Genomic DNA, 12,219 nt, shown 5'->3' with positions numbered 1-12,219 from the left:
GGGAGTGGGGCTGGCGGCGCCGGCCGCGGTTTTGATCTGTGCGCAGAGCTGGAGGCCGGAGACCGTAGGGGCCAGGGCAACCCCCTTGGTTGGACGTGCATATTCCTCGAGGCTACCCTCCTGTCTGGTAGGTTCTTCACAAAGCTCTTCTCCCGCCCTATCTTCCCAGCCCTCCCTCTGGTTCATAAAATATTCCCTGGGAACACTCATCGCTTTTTTCTTTGTCGAGCCGTTATTCTTTCCTTGCTTTACTCTCTGTCCTTCAGTGAATTCGTGCAGTCCGTCCTTCCCCTTTCCTACTTTTCTTCCTCTCTTCCCTTGGCTTAATCCCGCAGCTTTCCATTCTTCAGTGACTTCACCAATCCACTTCTCTTTTCCGCTCACCTCTCTCCAGCAAATATTAATGGACATTTCAACTACTACACACCTTTATATCCTCTTAAAATTCTTCTCCGTATCGGTTTGACTGCTGCTTTGCCCTTTGTTTTGGGAAAAAACATCCAGTGCAAAAACACTTCCGACGGCTTTTCTTCATCTCCCTGCCAGTGTCTGCAGGTAGAGCCCAGGTGCAGCAGGACCCATTGGTAGAGACCACCGAGAGCAGTGAAATCACCAAGTGCTCACACGCCAACACACGACACTGTGAATTTATCCATTCCTACCGGCAGCTCCTGGGTCACAGCCCCGAACTCCTCGTACGTGGTGCTAAATGGTCCAACGGGGTGGCTGTTTGTGACGGGAGACGGTCTTTCCACCGTCCTCTGGCTCTCTGGGCCCCATCATGGGAACGCGGCTCTGTATTCCTGGGTCTGGCTGATACAGGCTCTTTGACACTGTTGTCTTCAGAGATCTCAGGGGATTTTCTTAGAAACAAAACTCGGTTAATTTGTTCTACGGCAGAGCAAATTAGCACCCCTATGAAAACATGGCTTTTCATTCCTACACAGAACGCAGGCTTGCGACAGAATGCCTGAGTGCAAAGTGATTTATACAGCACAGGGCAGCGCAAATCTGGGCATCATGCACTCAGCTGCCATGTGTGTCCCTAGCTTCTCTTGAGATATCGTCTCCTGGTTACTCTGATCCACTCCAGGCAGGAGCCGCGATTCTCTGGTTCATGAAGATCTTTCTCTTTGGATAGGAGGAGGGGTTCTTGCTTGCCTGGAGTGTGGAAAAGACAGAGAGTAAGGGTCCGCAAGATTTGGAGTGTCACTCGTCAAGGATCTGAACACTACATCTCGGACGTGTTGTGAAGAAGCTGTGAAGGCAGACAGTGCGAAGGAGCGAGGTGTAACCAAGCCAGACCAAGCGTTAGAGGTGGTGAGAGAGGAAAGCAAAGTAGTAAGAAAGGAGAGACCTCCAGCCATGTGGCCCTGGCCTCAGGAAGGATGGTTGCAGGACCATCCTTCATTAGCCTCTCAGTAAAAATGCAGAATTCTCAGCTTCCTCTAAATGTGTTATCTCTGCTCTGATACTTAAGATGGTAGAAAATTTTCAGGAGCACACAGGCATAAGGAGGGTGAACTCGATAATACTCTTCCACCTGGGAAGTATGTGAAAGCCTCTGTTTCCTGTGGTGTGATGGGTGCCTGGGATCCCTCTGGACTTGGTTTAGGGAAGGGGCTGGGTGTTTGCCGAGAGTGTCAGAAATCTCCACCCTGTGCCGAGAGAAGAGAGTTGCCAGAAACGAATCTCTTAGAGGGGGAGCAAAGGAAGCAGGAGGGCCGAGAAATGAACTGTACTTTCAGGCATTCCCACCCGCTTTGGACCAATGGAGATACAGTCTCCGTGATGAGATCCCAGCTGTGTCACTTCTCCTGCTCAGAAGACTAGGGAACACCTGAAATATGTATGCTTGTCCTGAAAACAAAGAGTTCTAACTATTTGGGCAGCCTGGAGAAAACTGGAGGTCGTGCCAGAGGCAGCCTGGAAGCAGAATCTGACGCATTATTAAGTTTAGTGAGATGAGGATTTGATAGGCCAGGGGTAAAGTCAGTGTTCTAGGACTGGTGCCTCTTGCGCTGCGCTGTGCTTTTTACGTCACTTGGCACCCAGGTACTCAAGCCTGTTCTCTTTGTATGGCTGAAACCCCTGTTTTAATAGAAGCGCTAATACCCAACTCGTCTCCATGACGGTGCCCGGAGAGCCAGAGGACGATGGAAAGACCATCACCGGTCACCCACAGCAGCCCCGTTGGCGCCCGCAGCTCTCTGGAGCAATTAGCAGCTCTCTGAACCATTTAGCACCGAGGAACTCGGGGCTGTGACCCGGGAGCTGCCGGTAGGAATAGATAATTTCACCGTTTGGTATGTTGGTGTGTGAGTACTTGGTGATTTCACTGCTCTCGGTGGTCTCTACCAATGGGTCCAGCTGCACCTGGGCTCTACCTGCAGACACTGGCAGGGAGATGAAGAAAATCCGTCGGAAGTGTTTTTGCACTGGATGCTTTTTCCCCAAAACAAATGGCACAGAAGCAGTCAACACAATACGGAGAAGAATTTTAAGAGGATATAAAGGTGTGTAGTAGTTGAAATGTCCATTAATATTTGCTGGAGAGAGGTGAGCGGAAAAGAGAAATGGATTGGTGAAGTCACTGAAGAATGGAAAGCTGCGGGATTAAGCCAAGCGAAGAGAGGAAGAAAAGTAGGAAAGGGGAAGGACGGACTGCACGAATTCACTGAAGGACAGAGAGTAAAGCAAGGAAAGAATAACGGCTCGACAAAGAAAAAAGCGATGAGTGTTCCCAGGGAATACTTTATGGACTAGAGAGAGGGAGGGTTGGGAAGATAGTTCGGGAGAAGAGCTTTGTGAGGAACCTACCAGACAGGAGGGCAGCCTCGAGGAATATGCACGTCCACCCGAGGGGGCTGCCCCGGCACCTACAGTCTCCGGCAGCAAGCCCTGCGCACAGAGCAAAACAGCGGCCAGCGCCGCCAGCCCCGCTCTCCGACAGCGTCGAAGCCGCCGATCCGCTTCCCGGCGCCCCGCTGCCCCCGCCAGCCCCGACTCTCTGCTCCAGGCGGGCCGCCTCCTCTCCGCCTCCTCTGCCTTCCTCTCCCTCCTCCCCTGTCCTCCTCCGAAAAATCCGCTCCGGGGCTAGGACAGGTGCCGGTGCCTCTCGGGCTCTCTTCGGGTGCTGGTTGGAGGCGGAGGCCAGGCGACAGCGGCGGTAGTGCGGCGGCGTTCCTTACTCTGCTCCGTGGAACCGGCGGGGCCGGGCTGAGTGGCAGGGGTGGTGTTTGGTATCGAGGATCTTCAGATTGACAGGCCATGTGCTTCTTACACTGCCATCGTCTCTTCCCTCACATCTCTCTTTTGGCACGTAGAGACTCCTGAATTGTCCTCCAGGGCAAGTGCTTGCGAGAATGGTCGAGGGGCACGAGAGGCAGAACATCCCTCCGGGCTCAGTGCCCTCCGGACTCAACCTCTCCTGTCCTTTCCCGTGGAACTTCCCTGCTAGCAGTAGGAGCACTTTTGCTAGGGACAAAGACCACTTTTGGTTTTGTCGGGGGCTGTGGCACCAGTGCCACGGGGAGGCAATGCATAGGAGAAACACCTTCCCTTGAGAAAACTCGAACGTGGCATAACCCCTCGCACTTGCTTTGGGATTCATGGAGATGCAGTCTCAGTAAGCGAGTTCTGCTGTGTCCCTCGTCCAGCTCTTCTTGCTCAGAGGACCAGGGAACAGCCTCTCACACCTGAACTGGATATACTGGAATCTGCATATTTGCAGCAGGTTGAGGGGCACTCAGAGGCACATTCAAAAATTTCATTCTCTTTCCCATCTCTGTCACCTCCGAAGGACATAAATGACCACCAAAGCAGGGTGTGATCTATTCCCATGTGCACAGGAAAACCCAGGTCATCTCTTCAGGGCATTCATCACAGGCCTGCCATCCGCTCTTGGCACTCTCACAATAGAACCACAACTTGCAGCACTGGCTTCTCACCCGGCACACAGAGATTCTTTTGCCTTCCTTGGAGAGACCGGAAGAACTAGACAGGGTGTATCTGTTTGCATTGCACAGACAAGTCTTGAGCACACACCTGCTGTTGGTGTGGGGAGATGACCCTGAGCAAGAACAATTGCCATCAACCTCCTGGGGAGACCTTGAAGTTATGTGGGACAAAGAGTGTCTCGGTGTCACATTGCATTTACGGTTCTAAATCCTGGCAAAGCCCATACGTGCAGCTCTGGGATGTGCTTCTCTTGGACAGAGCTCCGCGTTTCCATCTCTCAGGCGGTGGGGCATCTCAGATAGCGGCAGAGCAGGTGGCACCCCACAAAGGCTTAGGTGCATCCAGGCTCCTGGCGTGGCAGCAGGAACCCCAGGAGATACTGCCCCTGCTACCATGAACTGTCTGTGTCTGTGTACAAGCGAAGGACTCGTGTGTCTGAAAACCCTCCTGTGACCGAGCAGGGAGCCCCCACCAGAGCACCACTGACTCTTGGCCAACTGGCCATCCACCAGGACCCCAGAGGTCATTTTCCAGAGCTGCTATGCAGAATATCATTCCCAGTCTGTCCGGACATTCGGGGTTGCCCCATCACAGGGACAGAATCTGGCACTTCCCCTTGTTGAACTTCCTCTGGTTGAGGATTGCCCAAACCTCTGATTTGAGGTCTCTCTGCGGGGCCTCCGTCTTCCATGAGGCCCTGGAGTGTTACAATGGCCCCTTGATTGCTTGGGAATGTGCTGTGTTCTGTGTTCCATGTGTTACATGAGGCCCCATATTATCACAATGGCACTGAAATGAGAGAGGATCTCCATCCTTAATGTCTTCATAAATCAGAAGTTTTTCTTAGAGAAAAATCCTAATCAACAAAGCGGTTTGCTTTCTTGGCATGGTAGCAGTCTTTTCTTTTAAGACTACAATTAGTTGTAGGAGAGAGAATGTAGATGATACATGGAAACTAATAGAGAGTGTATCATATGCCCATCTTCAAGAAATTAGCTTACAGGCCTCAGAAAACTTGTTTACTAAGAGATTGTTCTGTTAAGAAGAAAGTCTTATGTTGTTTAAGCAAATGGGAAGTTCTAAGACACGTCTTAGCTGGTCCTAAAGCATTTAGTTTAGGGGTTAGGGGTCGGATAGATCAATCAGAGATGCTACGAGGCCGGCTAAGGGAGAAGACCACTCTGTGAAAATGACTGCCCCTCCCAGAAGAAATGGACGCTAGATGGCAGTCTTGCTCCACGAATAAAATCCAAGAGGCTATATGACTCTAAAATCATGAGAGAATTTTGGACTGCTTGTGAAGGGGAGGGTCTTTCAAGTATCACTGTATTTATACTCCGAAATTTATACTGATTCTTTGATTCATGCATGGCAGAGTACCCCCATGAATCCCCAGCTGGCATATTAAAGAAATGTTCGATCCAATGGTTTCTGGTCATGGGGTTTAATTCTTTTGTTTTATCCCTTTGATTCCATGAAGTTCCAAAGATATCCCACGGTTTGTTTAATTCCATGAGGTCCCGCACATCCCAATGATGTCCCTTAAGTCCCTGGTTTCTGTAGTTTCCCAGGGAACATTTGCTTCTATGATGCAGGGCAGTGCCACGACGGCCACTTGATTCCGTGAGTTCCCCCAGTCTCCCAGCAGTCCTTTGGTTCCATGAGAGCCTGCAATGTTGCAGTGGGTTGACCTGACCTGGATGCCAGGTGCCCACCAAGCTGCTCTATTGCTGCCCTTCCCAGCCAGACAGAAGAGACAGAATAAGATGGAAAATTATTTCTACCTTGAGATCAGGCACTTTACCAAAGCAAAAGCCAAAGTTTGCGCATGCAGAAGTGAAGAGGAAAATAAAAAGATTTTCTCTCTACTTCCTGTCAGCAGCGATACCTGGTCACTTCATGGGAAGCAGGGCTTCACCACACAGAGAAGCCGCTCAGAAGGCATGTATTGTAAAAAAATGGATTTTCCCCCTTTCCTGTTCCTTTCCTGAGCTCTTGTAGCTGAGCTGACGCCATATATTCTGCAATGTCCCTTTGGTCCATTTGGCTCAACTGACCTGTCTGTATCGCCTCCCATGATCTTGCCCCCGATTCAGGGGACGAAGCTGACAATGCAGATGCTGCACCAGCCCTGCTCAGCAGTTGCCAAAGCACTGGTGCGATTAACCCCTTTGTAGCTCCCAATGCAAAGCACAGCACTGTGACGCCTGCAGTGAGAAAATGAACTCCAGCTCAGACAGACCCAACACATGTGGGATTCTGAAATGTCTCAGGGTTCCTTTGGTTCCACGATGCCCCTCTCAGACCTGGTAGTAGAAAAATAAATCAAAAAATTGAGAAGAAATTATCTTAAAGTCATGCTAAGCCTGTCTTCTACAGTCCAGAATCTATATATGTGTGACTGCAGATACTTGGGATGAGGGTAGATGCTCAGAGGAATTCATGGGTTTGATCTAGGAAACCTGTCCCAAAGTTTTCACTGCCTTTTCCTCCTTGGACATTTCCTGATGCCCGGAGGAAGCTCATGTCCAACAGCAGCTCCATCCCCCACTTCCTCCTCCTGGCTGCAGCTCTTGCACTTCTGCTTCTTCCTGGGCATCTCCCTGGCTGCCCTCCTGGGCAACGGCCTCATCCTCAGCGCCGTAACCTGCCACCACCACCTGCACACCCCCCAGGGACTTCTTCCTGCTCCACCTCTCCCTCACACACCCGGGCTGCATCTGCACCACTCTCCCCAAAGCCATGGCCAATTCCCTCTGGAACACCAGGGCCATGTCCTACTCAGGATGAGCTGCACAGGTGTTTTTTGCTTTTCTTCTTGATCACAGTGGAGCTTGCCCTTCTCACCATCATGTCCTATGACCGCTACGTGGCCATCTGCAAAGCCCTTCACTACAGGACCCTCCTGGGCAGCAGAGCTTGTGCCCACGTGGCAGCAGCTGCCTGGGCCACTGGGAAGCGGGTCTGGCCCTGGGGCTGCAGGAGCTGCCGCCTGAGCTGATGATCTCCTGAGCAGTCCAGACATGCAGTCACTGTCCCTGTCCTCTATTGCCTCCCTTTCTTGCTGCAGGACCAGAAACGACTGTGTTGCTCTGCTGGGCTGGGGCGGGGCAGGGAGATGGGGGGACCAGGGAGGGGCTGGTCTGGGCAGTTCCAGTGACTAGAAAACCCCAATGTTCATCTGAAGTGTAGGAGTGGGTAGGGTGGGAGCATTACAGGGCTGAGGTGGCTCCAGGCTCTGGGAGTGGTAGCAGGAGCCCAGGGAGACACTGCCCCTGCTGCAATGAACTGCCTGTGTGTGTGCCAGGGAAAGTCTCGTGTCTCTGAACACCCCCGTGTGTGCATCAGTCCAGTTCAGGGTTGGACACCTCTCAGAGCCCTGACACATTTCTCTGTGTGACTCCAGGAAAACCCCCGCTGTGCCAGGGAGTTACCAGATCCTTTGCTGTCACCCTCCTGGTGTCCTGTGTAATGATGAAACTAGAAAAGGTGATCATCATACCCTGGTAATTTTCTAAGAGGAGAAATGTCACTGCTGGAAAGAAGTGTCACTGCTGGAAAGAAGTGTCACTGAAGAGGTGAGAAGAGGGAACATCATTGTTTCCTTCAGTCTGTTCCACAGCAGGTTCCCCTGGAGCCCCAGGGACACCTGCGGGGAACCCAGAGGGGCAGAGAAAGGGCTGCCTTTGGCTCTTGCTGTGCTGCTCAGCTGGGCCGGGCTCCTGGCACACAGGGAAATCCTGGCAAGCGGGCAGCACTGCAGAGAGACAGCTCTGCCCAGGAGCAGCTCCTCTGCACAGCCCAGCAGGGCCGAGGGCACTGCCTGTAGGCACGAGAGAAGAGAAGAAAGGCAAAGGGAGGTTAAAGGCAGCAGAAAGATGGGAGGTGTTCAGCTGAGACACAACTTGGGGACACAATTTCACACAACTTGGGGACACAACTTCACACTCCTCTGCAGAGTGAGTCTACAGGTGCAGGGCAATGTCGCTTGTGTTCCTGGAGGAATCTCCTAAAGCTACCACATCCCACAGCCTTGCACATCTGTCAGGACTCTCCCAGTTTCTCTGTTGCGCCAGAGGAGGATGTTCTCCAGGGCAGGCCTTCCCTGCAGCACCGTCAGAGGGACAGTGCAGATGGGCTCCTTCTCCCAGGGATGGCTGTGGGGTGGGAAGGTGGGGGTGCAGCCAGGGATGCCCGGGGCTGTCCTGCAGAGCAGGGTCCCTGTGCTCCGGGGTTCTTTGTGCCAGGGCAGGGACTTTGCTGCCTGCTGGGGTCAGGTCTCATCCGGCCTGGGTAGTTGCCCACCCCTCTGCAGGGAGAAGCTGTCGGTGGGTGGTGAGAACCCCAGCAGGAGCCAGGCAGGTTCTTCCTGCCGTTGGATGAGGTGTGTGTGGTCAGGGCTGTGGGAGGTCAGGGCTGCTCCCAGATCCAGATCACACCAGCACATTTCCAAGAGCACTGTCAAATGGGAAGGACAAAGCACAATTATTAGGAAGGAATGGAGCTTTTCTGAGTCAGTGTTTTCAGTTTCCTACTTCTGAGGAATCTGGGGGTTGAGAAATGGAAAAGGAGCTCCCATGTTGGACAAGTCACTGAGACTCCTGAGCTGTAACTTGGAATGAACAAGTGCTTCTGTAAGCAACTTCCTAAAGTGCTTTCGGCCTCTGCTCTGCTTTTGACAGAAGCAGCATCACTTCTGCTGGACCCATCTGTTTTTTCTTTATCTGCCCTTTTCCACCTGCAAAAAGAAAAGTTGCCCAGTCAGTGCGCTGCAAACAGGCAGGTTTCTCTCAGGCCACAGTGAGTGCACAGACATTCGGATGGAGTGGTGACAGGGAAGTCATGAATGGATTTCTGATGTTGAGTCTACTGTTTTGAAATCAGAAAATGTGGTGTTGAAGTCATCATTAGCCTTTGAGAGGGAAACAGGAGGAAAATCGGATAAATTTCTTGCTAAAAATGAGCTGCTTCAAACTGAGGTTGACCACCTTCAAAGTCTTGTTAAAATTTGGATGATTGTGAAACAGTCAACTCACGGATTACCCCTATCAATACTAGACAATGCCCGCAGTCTAAAGGCATAAAGCCCTCCCAGCCCCTCCAGGAACCCTCAAATCCCATCCCGGTCCCACAGGACACTCCCAACTTCCCCTTAAACCCTCCGAGGCCCCCAGACTGCCTCCCAGACCCACAAAAACCCACAAGATGCCCCCAAACCCCTCCCAGTTACCTCCAGCCCTCCCAGGACCTTTCAAACCCTCTCCTAGTTGCCCCCTTCCCCTTGAGTATGCCCCCAAACTCTCTCCCAGTTCCTTCCCACATCCCCGACGATTCCCCAAAACCCCTCACAGCTGCCCCAATCTCCCCAACCTCCCTCCCAAACCCCCAAACTCCCCCAAACACCTTCCCACTTACCCCCACGACCTCCAAGCCCTTCTCAGCCTCCCCATTCCTTCCCAAAGCCCCTCCCAGTTGCCGACCCGTCCCCCAGGCTCGGGTGAGGAGGTGCCCCAGGCTGACGGGCCCGCCCAGACAGGGGCGGTTCCAGCAGCATGTCAGGAGCCACCCCCTGCCCCGAAAGCTCCCGCCCGCCCTGGAGCCACCTCAGCTGCCCCTGCAGGGGAGAAATCCAGGCCGGAGCAGAGCAGGGGGCAGGGCCGGGCTGGGACCTCGATGGACGGCGGCACTGGGAGAGAGGGGAGACACTGGGATGGGCTGAGTGGGCACTGGGAGGGAGAGGGAAAAGTTTTTTGCCCCTTTCCTGGGCACTTGAACAGCCTCTGCACCCCCGTTCCTGGTCGTGCCGGCTGTCCTTCCCCCCCAAGCCATGAACAGGTTTTGGGGCTCCCTCGTGGGTCGCAGCCAATAGAACGGCTCTGCTGGAATGACGTCATTGCCAAATTCTGCTGGGCCCCTGTCCTTGTGCCGGTGAGTCACCCAATAGAACGTCGAAACTTCCGCGGGGGCTGCCGGGAGCGGGGTGGTGATGGCGGGGGAGGGGAGGATCGGGGTTGAAACCGATTGGTCCCGATCGATCCCGGCCCCAGGGTCTCCACCCGCCGCGCTGTTTTTCACGTGCGGCCCCAATGAGGCCATGGTGGTGTGGGGTGAGTTCAGGGGGTCCGGGGGCTCCTGGTGACCCCTCCGAATCTCCCCCAAGACTCTCAGGAACCGCCCAGATCCCCCCCAAGTCTCCTGGGGACCCTCCGCCTTTCCCCCTCGTCCCCCAAATCTCCTGTGCATCCCCTTAACCCTTGAAAATCTCCTGGGACCACCTCAGACCCCCAGACTCCCTCCTGGGGACCCCCAAACACTCTTCAGGACTCCGGGGCCCCTCCCGACCCCCTCCTAGAGTCTTTTGGGTGTCACCAACCCTTTACGGCGGATTCCTCCGTCCATTTTTCCACCCCGGACTGCTGGGGGTCCACCCCCCCAAGAAACTACTGGCAACTCCCCAGTGTCCCACCACGAGATTCCTGGGTCCCTCCCCCCCCAACCCCCTGTGGGTGCCCCCATCCTTTCTTCCCCTCGAAAATATTCTTGGGGGTCCCCCAATATCTCCTCCAGCCCCCATCCTGCCAGGGATGGATTTGGGAGGATCTCCTTCCCCTTCCCTCTGGCCCGAAGGCAAATGCCCTCGCTGTCCTTCTTCCTTCGCCCCCAGGCAGAAAAGAGAAGAGAAACAGCCAGTTGGCCCTGGCAAGTGTGGGTGTGTGCAGGCTGTGGCTGAGTGGTTGAGAAGGGAGAGGAGGGGGCTGGTGTTTGGGCCAAGTCCAGCAGGTGATGTCTTTTGTATCTGGCAGTCCTTGGTCAGCTCCACGACCATCCAGCTGTCAATGTTCATGACATACCCATCAGCCCTTCTCTTCTTGGCTCCTACACTTGCCAACCCTAAGCTGCTCCTAAGTTGTCTTGCTGTCAGTTCATAAAGAGGTCTTGTCAAGTGTTACTGATTTAGAAACTAAAGCCTGACATCTTTGTCTTTGCCAAAGATGTGTGTGAAAGGGCAGTGTTGTTGCAAAGCAGTGTTGAGCTTCACATTGGGTGACTTGGCAGCTTCCTCTGCATCACCCATGCACCCTGGGTTTCTTTGAAAAGTACTTTTCACTCCAAATGTGACACCACATTAGCCTGTAGGACATCCTGTCTCCAAATGGATAACTGTAAATATTAATAATTAAAAAGTGCCCCCCTCCATTATTCAAGAAAAGCTTGTATCTCTGTACTAAAAGCATCCAAGGGTCACGTCCCCCAGTTTTCTATCTGACAAGGGTTTGGAGGGGCTGCTTTGTGCAGGGAACCCTTTGGGGGCCCCTTGCACATGGGTAGGGCTGCACTCTGGGGGTGTGGGGCTTTGGTTCTTTGGTTGCCAGGGGCCACTGTGAGTCAGTGAGCCGGGGTGGGGACAATGGGCAGGGCTGGCTGGGACAGGCTGTGGCACCTGTGACATAAAAGGGAAGTGTCCCCGTGGGGCAGCTCTGCAGGGCCCATCAGGGGATGCTGCCCAGTGCAGCCTGTGCTGTGGGGAGCACGCACACAGGGAGAGGCTGGGCCGGACGAGGGCCAGGGCAGCAAGGCCGCCCCAGGGAGTGGGTTCTGCCCCTGCCTGCAGGGCCCAGCCCCTGGCAGGAGCGCCTTGGGCAGGGCCCGGTGCTGCTGCTGGGGCAGGGGGTGAGGCCTTGCCGCCTGCCAGCTGCCTGGGCCCCTGTCCTTGCTGCGCCACATCCCCGAGGCTCCATCCCCGCTCCCCCAGCGCCAGCTCCCTCCTTCCCAGCCCCAACCAAGCCCTTCTCTGTGTCCTCCTGCAGGCCATGGCTTTCACAACATTCCTTTTGGTGCTTGTGCAAAGCATCATCCAGTCCCTGCAGGCGGTCGGGGAGGGGCTGCACAAGACTCAGTGAGCTTGGAGGTCTTTTCCAAGCTGAAGGACTCTTGGATTCTGTGATTGTGTGCTGGATTCAGCTGGGGCCGTGTTAGCAGCATTAGTTTGCTCCCAAAGTTTCCTCGCTGTCAGCTCTTGTGGCCTAAGGCTTGAGCTCCTTTAGCTCCTTGTGCTGAACTACTGATGGGAAACGAGAGGCCTCTGCGAGCAGATTCCTGGTGTTCCCTGTAGAACAGTGAGGGAGAAGGTGTAGTCAAGTGGGAAGAGGAGTACTGTTTGTGTGTGGCCTCCTATGTGGCCTTGGCGCCTTTGAGGGGCTTGAAGGAGAAAAGAGCTTTGTTAAAGTGAGAAGTGAAATAGTGTGTTGGCTGTTCTCT

General features: G+C 53.9%; 1 long non-coding RNA gene across 1 annotated transcript; it reads right to left on the bottom strand.

Annotated features, from left to right (window-relative positions):
- Positions 1 to 5,385: 5,385 nt before the first annotated feature.
- On the bottom strand, positions 5,386 to 6,286 carry LOC127475781 (uncharacterized). Its single transcript, XR_007906334.1, has 2 exons — positions 6,018 to 6,286; positions 5,386 to 5,628 (listed from the first exon to the last, which is right to left on the bottom strand). It is a non-coding gene; the product is annotated as an uncharacterized LOC127475781 (long non-coding RNA).
- Positions 6,287 to 12,219: the final 5,933 nt, after the last annotated feature.

The sequence above is a fragment of the Manacus candei genome, unplaced genomic scaffold (genome assembly GCF_025592945.1).
Source record: "Manacus candei isolate 608988 ecotype Guabito, Panama unplaced genomic scaffold, ASM2559294v1 h1tg000047l, whole genome shotgun sequence".
NCBI classification, from domain to species: Eukaryota; Metazoa; Chordata; class Aves; order Passeriformes; family Pipridae; genus Manacus; species Manacus candei.
This window is presented reverse-complemented; position numbering and strand designations above follow the sequence as displayed.